The sequence below is a fragment of the Zootermopsis nevadensis genome, unplaced genomic scaffold (genome assembly GCF_977971745.1).
Source record: "Zootermopsis nevadensis isolate Lab colony 2312 unplaced genomic scaffold, Znev_1.0 Znev_ptg000022l, whole genome shotgun sequence".
Classification (NCBI taxonomy): domain Eukaryota; kingdom Metazoa; phylum Arthropoda; class Insecta; order Blattodea; family Termopsidae; genus Zootermopsis; species Zootermopsis nevadensis.
Genome location: NW_028259154.1, coordinates 22,776,554 through 22,795,043, shown reverse-complemented (window position 1 = coordinate 22,795,043; position 18,490 = coordinate 22,776,554). Strand labels below are relative to the sequence as shown.

Below are 18,490 nucleotides of genomic sequence, written 5' to 3'. Positions count from 1 at the left end.
GCAGACATGTCGGAAACAAACGTGACAGCTCCTCAGACTGAAAGCAGGTTGCGTTTTGTAGCTAATTTGATCAGGTATTTTAGAAGTACAGGTATAATTTCCAAACTACTGATCGCGCCTCCCACAAGACTGGATAAAAGACGGTTGCAACACACACTTCACCTATTTTATTGTAATTAATTCCTTGCTTGTCTTCTTTGAAAAGTTGTTAATTATGTACCTGGGTAACAAATCTCTTACGTTATGGGATGTAAGGCTGAAACAAAATTCGTACTGAGAAACTTCGTAATTTGTGCTTTTCACCAAATATTATTAGGGTGATGGACGAGGCTTATAGTACACATCGGAGCTAAGACATTCGTGCAAATTTTTTGTAGGAAAATCCGAAGAGATCGCTTTGGGAGACCTAGGTGTGGTTAATTCGGATTCAGGAAAGGCCAAACGGTGTATGACGAAAAAAGATAAGGAAATGGATTTACTTAAATGACCAGGCGAGGACTCATACAAATTGCTAGCTTAGACACACGTTTATGCGTATGGTAATTCACGGATTTCATAATAAAATACGTATGTCTAAGAAATTTCACAAACCTGACTTGCAATGTGTTGTGAATTCGTTCGAAGGTCGTTGATTGGCTATAGTGAAGAAGTCTAAATGCGCGATTTATGCTATTCCCTTTTACCAAATAGGCTTTCCAGTTTGCATTCTGCTGAAGGTGTAATTCCAAAACTCGTTCCTGACGTGGTCAGATTTTATTGCAAGGCCAAGGACCAAACACCCGAGCAAAACGTGTGTAGTCACACTTGAATGTCAAAACGTACTTCGTGGGTAGACATGTTTTATCTGTTCCACTAGCCTGTCTAGGTTTAGTCACAGCTAATAAACACCTGTTTTGCTTACAGCGTAAACATTTCATACGCGAGAGACTTTTCAGGAAGTATCAGGGCCTCGAAACCACAAGTCAGTTTGGTCAGCAGGATAAACGTCTGAATCTCCTTCATCTAGAACATTCCTCCCATAACATTTTTCATTTTAAATACTTGTATTATGAGGCCCATTTACATTCACTCTGTTTTAACCCTCAAAAGGATAAATTTCTGGAGAGATCTACGCGTTATGATTTTACAAAATTAGTTGATCAAACTGGGTTGGTAAAGTGTTAAAAATGTAACCTGCTGTTGCTTGCCGAATATAGTTAATTTATGTATTGCAAACAAGATAAGATGTAGAGATGCCAAATATAATCCAAACTAAGCGACGACATCATAGCCGAGACATCGTACAGACTGACGGAAGTTCCAAATACTTCACGATGCTTGTTATGGCACCAGCTCTCGCTCTGAACGAAGGAACGCTGAAATTTGACCACTTTGCGTGTTTACGGGTTGCTTATAGTTCTCAGAATAAACAGCGATTAATTCCCTATACAGCATTAACCAGCTAATATTTATAATGGAGCCGCGATGAATTATCTCTAATGAGATGCTGAAATCTAAATGTTATTTAGACTATCTTTATCTTCAAAGGGTGAATTAAATATAAATGTCTTAGGGTAATGAATGAATAAATGAGTATATTAATTAGGTAGTGAGTTAATAAGTTTGGAGGTTAGTAAATTGGTTTTCATTATCTGAGGAATAAACTTAGAATTTTACTGAAAGCTGTATTTCACTCTGCTTTCACCCTGAAACGAGTTGAAATTTCGTACACGAATTACGCCTGTTTCCGCCAGCTCCTCATTCTTCTGTTGTCAGAATATCCCATGTTCATGATTTAAGGTCGAGCCGGAAAAGAAAATTTTCTCGCATTGTTACACCAGAGGAGTTGCGTAATTGTTATGTAACATTTCTTTACACAATTGCCATGGCCATTATACGAGACTATATCACAATTTACTTCATCGTCTTCAGAATAGCTTCAGAGAAATCGGGAAGGCAGAATTCTACACAGTGAAGAAAGAATTCATTGTCTCACTGGGAACGCCCCCTTGTTATTACAAGACAGCAGTATTTCAGAATAGCAGTGGTTTTCCAATTTGATGGTGTGCCGCATGAATAAATAAATAAGTAATTCCATAAGCTCCTATCCATTAACTTAATCCGCATACATTACACCGACGCATACGTTTAAATGTTTCCCCGTCCCCACAGCGTTGTTTCGGCGTCTACAAGGCACTACAGTAGCTCTACTCGGGCGCTCATTTCAACTCCGAAGGACGTTTCAATTGGAACCATCTTCAGGTTCCAGGATACAGAACTTGCAGCACCATTTAAGCAAAATTACAATTCTTTCTCTTTGTTATAGGACACCGACAAATAGCAATATATGGAAGACGACAAAACCTTTGGACAACTGTAGGGTATAAAATGACTTATATGATATACACTATTTAAAATCTTTGTAATAATTCTTGTACAACTAGTTATATACTTCCTTTGTAATATGACTAACCTGTGGCTGGCGTTGTTGTCTCAGATTTAAACATTCTTAGATTTAGAGATGTTTTTACACTGTTTTTATTCAAAATTCTCAGAACAAAAAGGATAATCCGATAGACATAAGTTTGCGTTACATCAAGGTTCCGTTATATTAAAGTTTACTCCTACTTATTTTTATACGAGAAATGTCGTTTTCCGTGTCAGTCAATTAACTCATGCGTGTGCGGTAGCCATCCGGTCACCGAAGTAAGTAACTTTATCTGATTAGCCTGTAGAGTCTACTAGTTTATATAGTTATCCATTTGTCATTGTATTCAGCATAATCTGCTAGGGACTTACCAGTAAAAACAGGATTACCAGCGTCTTCACTGCAAAAAACAAAAAAACATTAGAATTAGATCTACACGACAATAATTCAATTCAATTCAACTCATTTATTTAACTGCTTTACAACAGCCAATAACAGCCAAGCACTAACAACAGTACAGGATAAAATATAATATAATAATTAAATTCATTTCAATAATAAAAAATATTACATTACAAATACAAAAATTAAAAAAAAACAAATGAAACTAAATTTATAATTGTATCATAATAAAAATAATAATAATAATTCAATTCATTTATTGAATAAAAATTCATAAGTAAATGGGCTAAATAATATGCCTGAGTAATATAAAAATTCAATTCAATCAATTCACTTATAAAACGATACATACAGTAGATAACATGCCAAACAAAATATTTATACTAAATACAAAAAAAAACAATAAAAACCAGAAAAAACTTACAAAATGAAATATCCAGAATATGGACAATATAAATACAATAATTTCCTCAGTTCAACTGTTCATTACAAGTAAATGGGCTAAATAATATGCATAAGAAAAATATACTCCTTGTTAAAGATGTCGATGCCTCTCCCTTTCTAGGTTTTCAACGTAATTGCTTATATTCTATTCCTTCCGCCCCTAGCACACAAGGCATCCCAGATGGACTCATGTGTACTGATCACAGATTTACAACAGTTCTTCAAGAGTGGCCCCAAGAACCCATCTGACGGCGCAGTCACGCACTGCCCCCGGGGCACCGAACACATGTTTCGAGGTGCCCCTCGGCTGTGTATTTTAGTATGCCAGGCGTGTGGCCGACCATTGTTTATAGCGCCGCCTCAGACCTCTGCTCCGGTCATTCACTTACGGTCAGATAACTTATTTCCCGTTACCAAGTATCTGACAAGAATTTCACCTTCCCTCTTCATTAATCTCTTTCTGCGTTTATACACACGTGCCTCTCGCAATTTTTTCTAATTCCTGTTCACCTAAATAAGTCCCCGTTTCTTCTCCATTGTCATCAGTAGCCCGATCGGTGTACGTCGGGAACACTGACATATTCGGTTTGTGGGTAGAAATGTGTTTTTCATATTATACTATTAAAACTATTTTATAAGTCCATAAATAACAAACTAACCTAACCTAACCTTCCCGAGAAGCTAATAGTACACTCGGCTAGTTCGGAAATTCGCCCCCTAATTTGGAACAAACGTTGGGGGTTTCTTTCGCTACTATGACCAGCGTCTTACCCAATTGGTTCCGAGGGATTCCTCCCCGGAGGATATTCGGCTAGAGTGTGAAGCTACCTGTTTGCCTCCATCTAGCATCGAGGTGCACGTTTAATAGAACTTCGTATCTCATGGAGTGCATTTCTTTACGTTCGTCTCCTACTGTTTTAACCACGGCAAACTAAATAGACAAACAAGAAAACACATTTTCTGGCTCCATGCACTGCGTTTGGTTTTGCAGCAATGATTTCTCCAAGCAATAATAAAATTGTATCCACAATTATTTGATATCGAGGCCAATGTGTTGGACATAACTTAGCAGAATATGTCTTTATAAAATGTGTCTACACCAAATTGCAGTACACAAACAATTCACATAAATACATTGCAAGGGCGTCTTAATGGTTAGAGCAGGGCGCACACAAATTCCAACTGCACTGTCAAGCATTAAGATTGCTTATCCATCGAGAATGTCAAGAATATGAGCATCATTCTCCAAGGCTTTCAGTCGAAGCCACAGGAATGTCGCCACACAGTGCATGAGCATCTATACATCTGACGCGTGGCTTGAAGGAATGTCTCTAAGATGCCCTCACATCCGGCTAGATGTGTGTTTCAGCCTCCATCAAAGAGAAACTTAAATAGGACAAACTGTTCTGAAGCACATCGAACGTTGGCTGTCCTACTTCGTACTCGAAATCCACGGAGCTCCTGCGTTTGAACTTCTTGGGTCTTAGATTTATATTATTTAACGACGTTGCTTCAAGTACAGAATTTATGCAGTATTAAATCTGACATGAAGATGACCATGAACAATGATAACGAAACTGTTTGCAAAGAGGACGCCGTTATATATTTAAAAATGTTACCATGGAGTTCATCTGGAAGAATTTAAGATTAACATACTCACCGCTGTGAAAACTTCAAACCATACAAAGAAAATTTTCAATTAGAGGTAAGTGTTAACGCAGCAGAAATTTAAACCGGGTACTTCCCAAATAGAAGCTTAGATTTAATATTAAAAATAATCTTTGTTGAAATATTGCTGTACTTTAACATTTTAATCATACAGCCAACCAAATTCTGGAAAGTGATGCCTCAATTATCGTCACTACTACGCATCACATTTTCCCCATTTAACTGTGCATAGTCGACCTGCCGTTCAACGCCGGAAAGCGAAGGGCATCGCCACTTCAGCCCTGAAGATGGAGACAGTATGTTTCTTAGCAACGATGTAACCTATCCACGAGGATCGAAGTACTCTCATAAGGCGAGACGCCAAGTTTTACGCCCCTTACACAACAAAGGTTTAAATTTTACTTGCGTCCTTATACCTCTAGATAGGAAATTTGAAGAGAAAAATACGGCAGCAAACATTCCCAGAACTGAATCCCCTCTTAATATAATTTTTGTTAACTGCCGTTCCTAATTATATGAACTTTACCAAATTGTCAAAAGTCTGTCATTATCTGTCTGTGTATTAAGTCGTTTCGAAAATCTTTTTTGTTTAATATGAGCCATGAAGTAACTTAAGTTACTTAGGCCCTTTCTTTGTTCAGATCGTTTGGCTCAAAAGATGGCAGTGCCTTTGGCGCCGCCTGTCTCCAATTTTACGACTCACGTAATGAACAAGTGATGGTCTGTAATTTGAATGAATACAGTTTATGTATTTTGTTAGTATTTACGGAGTGTGTGTGTGTGTCTTTTTTTTTTCCTTTAACGGTATACCTAATTCAGACCATTAACATAACCATGCCACGATGTACGTCGCAGTCAGAGCCGAATATTAGTCCCGGGTTTTCCCATTACCACTACGCCGAATACCACCTGAAAGCACTTATTAACATTACCAAACATGAACTGGACACTTCTATTAAGGCAACACTGTGTAATATAAGTAATAATAATGTAAATCGAGAACGTTGCGGGACTGTAGATTTTGGTGTCTTGAGCTCTTCCTATTTTCATTTACTTTTGGAAGTCTGCATGCTGAAGTAAGAGGTCGAGGGGGACCCAGTCTGGATTCCGTTTAATCCGCGTCGTAACATCTTGAGAACACCAGTCAGGTTTCAGAATATCATGTCTCAGTCATTAATAATTTTGCTTATTTGCAGATGTGAAGTTGGTACATATTTAATAATATCTTAAGAACAGAATAATTTTCGGGAAACTCTCTTGTCGTGGTCTCCGGCCACCCTAGTAGAATGTAATTACCCATCCCTGGGTCAAATAGAGGGTACTTTTTGTGTACGTACCAAACCCTCTTCTTTCTGTGTTTACTGCGTCGAGTATTCTGCATGCAATGTATGTCTATGCAAATTATGAAACAAAAACCTCCCTTGCAGCGGAAACCGAAGGACGAGCCGGTACAGAACGCACTCCTCGCAAAACAAAAGTGGTTCAAGCGATTTTGTCTTACCGCTGTTTTTCAGCATCATGAAGTGTAAATTTTTATTATTCTTGGATATTTTAGTGAATGTGATTTATGCTATCCACTGTTTTGTACCGTAGGTTACGAGCTTTTATCTTCATACAGGACCATCAACTACAAACATTTGAGAACAAAGTGGAAGGGAAATTGTATTGAAACGAAAACAGACCGGAATAATTATGTGGCAAATGGTGGCAACTGTTGACTTACACTGTAATCCTAGATTATATTTCGACGAGCTGCACATTAAAATCGTATTACGTCATGGGTTAATTTTTAAGAACATTAATTAATGCACAACGGATACACCCAGCTCCTTTAATTTTACTCGCATACCAACCAGTCTTTCTATTTCCGATTGCAGAATATCGTAACCTCGCGGTAGGAAGCAGCCTCTGCTCTCGGGTCAAAGCACTGGAACACCGAGAGGCAGGGCTCGCATGTTAACACGCAGGAGGTTCGGGGCAGAATGAAAAAGAGGTTTTCGGAGAATGACCCGCGGTTTTCCGAGAACTTGGGATCCGATTCCCAGCACGACGGACGAAGAGATGCGCCTCGAGAGATTCAGGTGGAAGAACGGGTATTTACGAACTGAGGCAAGTCAATCTGTTCGCAAAAACACGAAAAATATTCACGTTTATTGGGAGTGAGAGCGATACAAGTAGCTCCTGTCCAAGTGTGAAAAAATAAACATGTCATATCTAAAGAAATGTTCTGACACAGAAGATGCAGTGGCTATAATATTAAGCATTAATAAATTACGAAGCAAGCCGCAGTTTATATTCATTAACCGGTTCATTTGAATCATCGCGTCCTATCTTGTGGAAAAGGTACGAACCGTGAGTACTCGGATTGGGGGAGGAAAAGATGAAATGCGTAAGTTGTCTTACAAATTTAGACACTTCAGCCCGAATTTTATAACAGAGAAGTCAATGATATGTAAGTGTGTAGTTTGAACACGAGAAAATAAAATGCTAACATAAATTTGATGGGGGCGCATTTTGAAACGCGACCAAGTGCCACAATATTTTTACATGATACTGTGAAAAAAATAGGAAAACCGGAAGGGACGAGTCAAAAGGAAAGGAAGTCGAAAGAAGAATGATTCAGGACAGATGGATTCTTCGAGCCTGCGCCATTGTGGTGGCAGTAACACACAGAAGCTGATCTGTACCCGGGAGGAAATTCACCAGTTACCGGTTCTGAAGAAAACGAGGTCTCGAGATCACAACGTAGTACCCGAGTTACTTCTTACGTCACCGCATTTAGGTTCTGAACTGATGCGGGTTGCGGACCTCCCTGGGTCAGTCCCAACATTTGACAGCCGCACTCTATAATCAGCGTGCCTTTAGCCTGGCAGGGGCTGGAAAACATTCAGTCAAGTTACTAATTACTCACTTGCAAATGTCCAAAGTTCGTATTTGGCAAATTGGCGTCCCGATATGCTGTTGGGTACAACAATTTTGAGCGATGTTTATCAAATTGTAGACCTTACACCATCACCTGCCAGAGTGTGCTTCGCTGGCCCTGATATCAATCTGTTACACACATATCGGGAGACGGTAACAGATAAACATGGAGCAATGGTGGAATGATGAACTGAAAACACTGTTTCCGTCGTCGTGTTATTTACAATGTAGCTATCAGATCGTCGCTACAGTGTCTCTGCTACAAAGTTTTGTACTTCAAAGAAACTTGTTGGTGTACTCCAGCACCTGTCTTCCTCGCTTGATATCTGGCTAGTCACAAATGTTCCTGCATAAATGTGAATAGTGGACTCTTCTTAAAACAGCAATTTTGGATGTGGTCAGACGATGGTCTTCTCAGTCGTTGCGCCAGAAAGTCAAAAAAACCTGTCTTTATCATGAAAGGGTGTGTTTTTATTCTGGAAAATTAAAGGAGCTGTGCAGAGTTTTCAACACTGCAGAATTTCAAAATCGGTTTGTCAAATATCAATACGTGTATACTCGTCCCAGACCAAAGTTACTTCCTCACTGTAACTGGTCCCAGAAATCTGAAGAAGGTTTTCAGCCCGCGAACACCGTTTATAACCTTCAAGGAACCAACTGACTGGTATCTAATCTTCCACATGGAATGTTTCATCACGTGGTGTAATTACGTGTAAAGGCGCCGTGGCGAACTTTCGCGCAAAATTTTGTTGATGATTGTAGGTTGGGGGGGGGGGGGGGGGGGTACGCGACCTCCCTGGCGACGACAGTCTAGGTGGGGCCAACGAGGGAAAGAGACGGAGACATGGCCCCCATCACTTCCGCCTTATTTCGACATGCGACCACGGGTCCATCTTTTGACCAACTGAGGGGTGACCAGCGTTTTGTTAATGTAATACGGCTGATAAAGCGTCTCTGGACAATTCTTCTGTATTTAACAGCAACGGGCCAACTTACTCACTGGATGATATGGTGGTGGGCTTCAGAAGTGGTATGGACAAAATGGCGAAGAAAAATTCCCTGCTCGTGACGAGAATAGAACACTAGCCGTGAAGTCTATAGCGCGAAGTATGCCCATGAAAATTCTGTTCACATTTATTGTCTTCCCTACAGTGTGAATCAAAGTATCCATATATAAAATTAAGTAAGCTTTGTGTTAGGCTTGATGGAAGAGGCTCTGCATCTTATTTCAGTTGCCGCAAGATACGACAGCTGTGTATTTGTTGAATGTTTTTATTTTTATAACTTACATGAATTTCCTTGTATCCTGGTCAGAGTAAGTAACGTAAGGGATACACTATTTTATCTGCAAGCCAATCCGTTTTTGCAATCCTTTAAGAAGAAGAAAATATAATGACTCACCTTCCAAAAGTTCTCTCACGGAATCTAAACTGACTTGATATTTTATATTCTGAAGAAGAGAACGCCAATTAGAAAGAAAGAGACGAAATCGACAACTCTGAAACTCGTAATCCCAACTTTATAATAAGAGCTTCTCCGTGATGCAGTCTTTCACGCAATGCATTTTGTGACCGGCGACAAGACACGGGAAGATTACAAATGCCAGTCATTCCAAGCATTAAGCAAAAAATACACCAGAAGATTACATGAAAGAATATCTTAGGAAAATAAGTTCTCAGGGAGTAAAGCTTTGAGAACATGATGCTGACCATTGGTGTTCATCTAAAAATGCGTGGACCTTACCTTCGGTCTCCCTATACGTCATTATTGAATGTTGTCTAAACACAAGGATGTTACCTTTTGGAGGGCAAAGAAAATATATTTTTTGGAAATGTAAAATGAGTCGGGTACCTCACGATTGTGTTCAACATCAGGCTTTTGTGTTAATGGCGCTGAATAGTCGGGATCTGTTACCACGGCATAATTCGATCGAAGGGAGGGTTGTTTTGTTATGTCGTTTCATTTTACAGTGCTGGCAAATTTAATTCCAACGACTAATACTGCCAACATAAATTCTTAAAATGATCCGTAAGAGAAATGTATGTCCGTGTGTACGCAGAGAAAATAAACTTTTTAGCACTGAAAAAAGAATAAGTGGTCAGAAATTATTTCGAAGTCAAGCAAGAAGTACACTTGAATGAACTATAAACGTTTCCGACTACGTTTTAAAATATTCATATTGGCCTAAATGATATTTGCCTACTGTGTACTTAATTCGTTTATCTACTATTTCATTTTACATAAAAAACAATAAGTTCCTTTATTCACTAAATACAGATGAAACTGCTAAAAAAATCTGCACTGTGGAGTTGCTCTAAATTAAATTACATTTTTAAATAAATGTTTCGAAATTGTTGGCAATAACTTTCAGTGGGCTGGGCAGCCTATTTATTGCAGGCACATTGTTTGTTATATGTAATTTTCTTAACAGTACTCAGTCAACTGCTTAGGTTTAACAGCATTGAATAAGAGGATAGTTTTGAATTATGAGTTTCTAAGAACGTGGAAAAAAAACCAAATAAGAGATGCCAAAAGAGGAGACGAAAAAAGCGATAAGAACAAGAATACGAAGAGATAAATAAATAGTAAAGACTGAATGGAAGATATGAAGAAGAATATAAATGGTAGGATGGAATATGGAGCATAGGAAAATACAGAAAAAAATTGGTTTCTTATGATGGCGCAGTTCCGTATCACGACTCAGTTGGCGGTGCTCGTGTCGGTCCAGAGGTTGAAGCTGTAGCCTAGATTCATCGGTCGTGCAACCCACTTCTAGTTACTGGAATGGAACGTTCGTAATTGAGTTCTAAATTTATTGGCATATATTATAAACGCTTGTGGAACAGGGGTGATTAAAATAAGACTACGAAGCAAAACGCACATCTCGAATTTCGTCGTTGGCCAGTTCCGGCAGGCCAGCAACGACTCTAAGCCTCAAACAACTGGCTGGCTGCAGCTGACTAACGATGTATTTTTTCCGATCGGTTCTACTGTATTTCAGTGTATGGAGTACCACTCAATCGCGAATGACAGGAAACTTTACATTTTTCGTTTTTCAGAGTGTTAGCCGGGCTAACACGGTTACGGTTATCATGAAACGCTCTGCCTCTAGCTACAATATAACATATTCGATCGCTTTGTAACTGGACATCTACCATAATACCAATCAGGGAACATTCTAGATTAACTCTTTAACTACAGTGCAATATTTCTTACTTGTAGATGGTACTTTCAAGTATTTTATTTCAGAGATAAAACGTATAAAGAGCGGTGCCACTAGACCAGAAAACATTTCAATATTGCATTTAAATTACATCATAACCCGAGGCGTTATAGAAAACATATGTTCTATAACATAAAATGGTAAGTGTCGGATTTATTCAGGAATTTGTCCCGTCTTGTAACATTATATTGAAGTTAAAATTTCAGCTACTGATAAATATTCACCTTTATTTACAGTGATGAACCTTGTCCCGTAAGATATGTGATACTTTGCTTTCTCCCGCAATACGAATTAAAAACAAATATAATTTGCAATAGACTTTAAAACCAGATAAAAGGAATATCGCTAGACATACGTTACGTGAAGTGCCTTGGTCCTGATACCCGTACTACTGAATGTGTGTCCTCACACAGGACACAGATGACAGAAGAGCCCGATGGGGACAGGCCTCAGAAGTAAGTGCGTCATTTTGTGTCAGACAGGCGCCAGAGTTTATTTAAATGCAATGTTTATTATGCAGATGTGAATAAGGTATTGTCTGCAGACTATACGAAACACACAACCCGCTGAGAAGCATCTGAAGTAGATATTACGGTAATAATGGAGGACTAAGTACTGGTTTTATTGCTAGAACCCATGTGACTTACAGTGCTTTTCTAACAAATGGTTGGAAACGCAGAAAAATATTAACCAACACTGTAGTTATGATGACTTTTAACGACACGGTGTCTGTTTTCTGAAAGGATATTATTAATTCAGGGTCAGAACACTGGTTTATATAATTATTAGACAAGGTCAGTTTTGTCAAGTACATTTAGCCTAAATGAAACATAATTTAAACTAACGTGTGTCAGAAACTGGTTTAGAATATTCAGAAGAATTAAATGAGGGAATTAGAAATGCATAAAAGTATTTTACTTGACAAACCTCAAGGGACGAGACTAATCGGTAAGCTTAGACGTAAATGAAGTTTAATATGAACCATTTCACATGGAAACGTTTAGTCAGCTTTTGTTAACATTCTTACAAAATAATACAGGAGGAATTTTTAGCATTAACGTTGAGAGACAGCAGAGCACGTATCGTTCACTGAACTTCACGAACACCAAACAAATGCACAGCGCCAGGTGCCAATAGTTCAAAGCGAGATATCTCGTGCATGTCACGCAAAGGTTTGCACAAATCTTAAGAATGTGAAGTGTGGGCTTGATTGAATTCGCTTTGGACAGGATCAGCGGGCGGACACGATGGTTAACTTTCGGGATTCGTTAAATTAGGAAATTATCAAGAAAACCTGTACCATGGATCTGTTCTAACTGCAATAAAAAATTTAATAGAATAATTGTCCTTGTGGCTAGGCGTTTCATTATACAGATGTAAGGATGACGTAGAAATGAAATTCCACACAGTTTTAACCTCCGTTAGTGGTGGGGTTCAGACTTCGGTTTTAGCTTTTCTCAGCCTAACAATCTCTGATCAGGTATTCGATTTGTCTGGAGACGTTATGATTGGTCGTCAAGACGATATCTCGCTCTTCTGTGCGGAGCTTGAAAGATGAAGCCGCGAACTCAAAATGAAGACGTTTAACTTATCTCATCTGCCATTTCTTGGAATCAATTATCCCTTCCTTCTTTCGGCTTTCCCTCTTTCTTTAATTTTTCCATTGGCCTATTCCTTTTTATCCTGCTTTCTCCTATACTTCACGTGTTTTCTTAGATGTTACTTACAAGCAACTGATTATAAAAAGAAGAGACAAAAAACTGTATTTAAAATACACAATTAACATAAATCAGAACGACGTGCTAACAGACTGCAACAAGGCAGGATCCCTTAAAATGGTTTACACTTACACTTCCAAAATAAAATGAGATATATAGAAGACATAGAAGTAGACGCAAATAATTTGATTTCTGAGTCTCACAACGTGTTTTAATTTGAAATAGTATGTGAAATTAAATACAAATTTCTTATAAAATTATTTAAAATATAAGAATCAATATACCCAATCGTTATCGAGGGGGAAGTAGACTAATGGATTTCATCAAAACTTCGTGATGTCAAGGGGGTAGAATTTGTAGAAGGGATTTCAAAATGGTGGTCGTCTGGACAATTCTGCCTTGTATCAAACCATTACCACGATATGCATGAGTCATATGGATCCGGAAAGACGAATAGGTTGATGCGTGGGCGGGACAGTTTATGCAGAATTCATATTCGCAAGCACTTTGCTACGATGAGGACAATACCTGCGCACTCCTACTATCACGCATTCCATCGGAAATGACTAAGTATTTTGGAATTTTAGAGTCTAGTGCCGCCCTTTGTGTATTTTAGCAGGAACGTGCTCCAGGCACATTGCCACGTTTTTGGGCATATCATTATCGTCATCATCATCATCACAAGAATCTGTAACACTTAGTAGCGGTAGTTCTGTTCCATCATCGGAGTAAAGTATAGTCGGAAGTTGAACATATGAGTCCTCATCGCATTCCAAGAGGACACAAACGTCCAAACCAAGATTGTACTGCATTATCAACATCCTCATTTGTTAGAATAAAGTACGTGTTAATGGGAGTCTAAACAGTTCGGTAACTCCAGTGGATAAGATATGGGCCGAATGACAGGGGTTAGATTCAAGCACAGGGACATGGACTTCTCTCCTCGCCACGCGTCCAGACCGGATCTGGGGCCCACCCAACCTCTTACGCAGTAGGTACTAAAGGCTCTTTGCCTAGGTGAAACTGATAACTCGTGCCGACGTTAAGAAAGCATTTTATTGTGCATCCACTCTCCCATGAGACTTTATTACACGGTGCTAAATGAAGTACTATTGACAAGATTGCCTCTACACATGTTACTACTTGTAAATATCATTTAATTATATTTCAGGCAAGTCTCTCACGAGGGTTTTCACATACCTGATGGGAAAAGTGGGAAATATTGTGTTGCAAGTTCCAGATCCGAAATTTCAATAGAGCAGCAAACTCCTGAATCACAATGTATCAATAACAAGAAGAAATGTTAATTACCTACGCCTACTGTTCAAGGAAGACCCTGCATTAAGAATTAGCCAGTTTTTTTTATTTATCCAGTTATAAGGGAATGAATAAAAAGCCTGGTTCAGCTTCCGAGATGGAAAATCAAGGTAAACTGCCATTATTCTGTTATTTAAAAATGGCGTAACAGAGAAATGAGTAAATTATTTTAATGTGAAGGATTAGCCTTCGTGAGACAGCATTCCGTCACAAAGCGAACGACATTTCCTTGTATACCAAGGCCTACGAAAACTGTCCAGCTGTATTGTCCGATGCATTTTTATTCATGTTGTGCGCCTCATAATATTTAATTTCATTCAAATTTTACACCTTTTTTCATAAAACATTGGGGGTGGGGAGAAGTTGCATGTGACCGTATGTCCATCAGCATATTTCATCTGCAAAACTATTCCACGGTTTTGAGAAGATTTGGTACTAACAGTCTACGCCAAAAATTATTACACGAACTAAATTTTTCTACATGCTTTCAATTAAAACCTCCGCTTCTCATGGAACCAAAAATAAACTTTAATAATTATTTATTTCCACTGCACATGCGTTTTAGTAGGGCGCAATAAGTAGTCACTTCGCCTTAAAATGGTGACAGTAACGTCCGAAACGTCGGCAATTCAGTCTACATCCGAAAGGTAACATCATTAAAAAAAAGATGCATTCTGACTGCACTGACGTGAAAAGCTGAGATAGTCTAAAACCTTACTAATTTCTTCAAAAAGTGCTCATATAATGTAAAATAAATGTCTTTATGATCTGCGATGATCAATTGTAATACTTTCTGATATGGGTCAACTAAATATTTAATGCAAAATTCGTAGATATCAAAATTTAACTGTGGCATTATCAAGTCTTATTAGGTCTAGCTGTGCAAAATATAGCTCTCGCAGTGATGGATTTGTATCTGAAGTTAGCCAAAATTATAACCAGTGATGTATAAATATCGCGTTCTGAGAATACATGTACGTATGTGTGGTTCAGAGTGCAGAACTTTTTTCCACAAAATATACCATCCCCCGACCCAAGCTCGTGCTAACCTCTGAATTGTGCCGAAGAGACGCAGACTAGTGGACTATGACGAAGCAGGTGGGTGGGTGTCTGTAATTGAATAAGACTCCTGTACACCACGACACAGATCTCTTTTGTAAGATTCTTCAAGGTCTGGCGATCTCTTTGTTGCATGAGACGTGACGCCGTGCACTCTCGGTTCTTACAGCATCACCAGTCGTAGGAGCTCGTTTGCTTCGTCCAAGGTGTCTGACGGAGTGAACATTGGTCGATTCTTAGGTTTGAACTGCATAAAGTAAAGCAGTCCCACTATACGCCATGTAGGCGCTTGGGGGGAGTGGAGGTATAGCTCCTACTCATTCTTGACCTCGGCACTAGATGGGGGTGAGTGGTCAGCATCACGCCCCGGCCGGCTTTACCCCCCGGGAAAGGACCCCGGTACCCATTGTAGAGGAGGCTGGGTGGGCCCCAGAGCCAGTCTGGACGCAGAGGCTAGAGGAAAAATCCTCTGCCCCCGTCGGGGATCGAACCCCAGTCGCCCAGTCCATAGCTAGTCACTATACTGACTGAGCTATCCCGGCTCTTGTTTAAACTGCATAGGTTATATATCATTGAATGAAAGAGTAATAATATTATTATTAATGATATGTACGGATTGAGAACAAGGTGGCCGCAGCTTGAAACAAGTGTTATCACGGCATTTATCTGGACAGCGTGAGCAAAAATAATGGACGCCTCAGGATATCCGGTAAATAATCCGACATTCGAACTGGTGCTTCCCGAATACAAGTCTAGAGCGTTGACGCTATACCAGCAGACCAGATATTACACAGAGAAGTGGTAAAGAAATTTATTCTTATTGTACTATCTATTTAGAAATAATAAGTCCAGTTGTATACTTCGTCTACGACTTTTATGAAGAGGGTGTAAACACAATGTGACGAGTGGATCGCCTAATTCACAAAGAGCCGACAGCTACAACAACAGATTATTGTAATCCTGAAAGCCACTTATAACAACAAACATCCAATCACTGTCCTAATGACAATAAAACAATTACACTCGTTCAGTGTGCAGCACACACTGCTATTCTGCTGCAAGAAACATAAACACACATCATCAGGGCTACAGGGAGGAGAACAATCTGTCTTCATGACAGTCATCAGGTTTAAAAGGGGAGAAAGCAGTTTTCCAGACATCAAGTGCAGGCGACTGAATATAGCTCAAAATACAAAGCCCTATGTTATGGGATACGCTGTAGCTGATGACAAGATCACACTGTAGAAACAGTTCATTTGCATAAATAACTGTAACAAAACGCTTCATTTTAACGAACAGTGACATCGTGTCTGTCCGCATGTTTAATCTCCGATATAACCAAATGGATTCCAACAAATCTTGGCATGGGCACTAATTATACCCAAGTCATATTTTACACGAGACTCGATCCATTCCATCCTATTTTATCACGGGGCCTTTACGCTTTATCCTAAACGACATATGAGCCTGTCTTGTTCAAATGTCTGTGGAGCCTTTCCTCCCGGCCACACAGGCACCATACGCCCCACCCACTCCGACTAGTTTATCATACAGTGACAATGGTTGCGATCGAACCCGGGACCTTGTGAATAATCCCATAATAAGATTATGAGGTCCCATTTACTTTACTAATTTCTGACAACAGTGAATTTAGATGGGAAATGCCACTATTCCCGAGATATCTCGTGCACAGCGTGAAAAGGGTTAAACACTGTATCAGTCAAGCTACATTATCTACCAACTTCTACACTGTTAAGGGTGGTCGTTTCCTTCCAGATATCGCCTGCAGATTGTGTTGTAAAACGAGTCCCTCATACATATTCACCTTGCAGACACGCGAGTAGACAACGCTCAGAACAATGGGTCGTTGGGGATGGGGCGGAGGTTTTGGACAGGAAGGGAGGGCCATCTAAAGCATTACGTACAACCACATACAGATTACGAGCATCTCGCACATACTGTGAACATCCGGCTCTCGATTAAGTGTGAGGAGGGGTGTGGGGTTAGAGCTAGGAAGTGACACTGACTACCAACTTCTTCGGGTTTTTTTGTTTCGGTGGGCCCCTCGCGTAAACAGGGCTGGCAGTGTGAAAACGTATTCCGTTATTCAGGACGCAAGACAGTTAAGAAAGGCCATAGTTAAGTTGAGATCAGTTGTCACTCGTGGTTGCATAAACATAATTCACACGGTCTGCTGGAACACGTTTTCTGTTTAACTTCCTTTACTGCAGTGACGCGTAAGTGCGCTGTGTGCTTTATTAGTCAGTAACTCGGCATTTAATAGACAAAGTGCACTTCGTACGCTTTTTTTAATAACAGTATATATTTCCTTAAACAAATCTCCCCTCCCAGCGTTGTTTTTTATGTTAACGCTTTAAATTCGTAAAACAAGACGTGCCATATTCACGCACGGTCGGTGTGCAACTGACAACCGTTTTGCGATATTAGTAAATACGTCAAGAATGGGATTACAATTATTAATATCGCAAAATTGTATAAGAATTATACTCAGTAAACATAGTACACATGACTTAGCTTTACACTTGTCTGTCCAAAATGATTCAGCAAGATTTTATCCAGTCGATGTTTACTGCTATGCAAACACGTGTGTCATGTCTCCGAGCACAAGACAATCAGAAACCGATGCCCTCTTCAGACATCGAAGGTAGAAATACCCTAAAGGCCTTCCCTCAAGACATACATGACTCACATTTCCCAGTTTCAAAATTTTAAGATTATAACCCCTAGTCATTTCATATAACAAATAGCTACTCTTTTATACCAAAAATATAAGTTCTATAAGAATGATATTGCATAGGCCTATATTTTCAATCCAACGTGTATTTGAAATTGGAGACTAATCGATTACCAAAATTTGACGCCTGCCGATATGTAGGTATGAAATAAGAAGAAGAAATATTTGTATATCTTGTTTACGATGGAGATAAATTTTGGAAAAGGATAATGAAATCAGTTGCTGGACGAAGACCTACACTATAATGAACAGACGTCTTCACGGTAACTTGCGATTTATATTTTCGAAAATAGAAATATATTTAGCACGTTTCATCGATACCGTCAAAACAAAACAAAGCTGAGTACTACAGCGTTTCTGAGCGAGATATTTTGTTTTTGTATTGAAAGAGTTAAGAATGGCAGAGGCTGATCTAATTTGTGTGGACGTGCCTACTGCCGAGAAAAACATGAAAAGCTTGGTTAAGATAACCAAGTATGGAAACTTATCCATGAGGCTTATGAACGAGTAAAGACAACTCTTCGGATGACAAACAGATGAAGACAGCATACCTTATGTATTTCAAGTTGTAAGTG

General features: G+C 39.2%; 2 protein-coding genes across 2 annotated transcripts in view; one reads left to right on the top strand and one right to left on the bottom strand.

Annotated features, from left to right (window-relative positions):
* MCTS1 (malignant T-cell-amplified sequence 1 homolog) overlaps positions 1 to 18,490 on the bottom strand; it is a 399,788-nt gene that overhangs the window by 343,613 nt on the left and 37,685 nt on the right. The window contains exon 2 of the mRNA XM_087353602.1: positions 2,779 to 2,807. The gene's annotated coding sequence lies outside the window, so the exon portion shown is untranslated. The remainder of the gene's footprint in view (positions 1 to 2,778; positions 2,808 to 18,490) is intronic.
* Positions 1 to 18,490, top strand: part of LOC110834934 (uncharacterized) — a 62,743-nt gene that overhangs the window by 8,852 nt on the left and 35,401 nt on the right. The window lies entirely within an intron of this gene.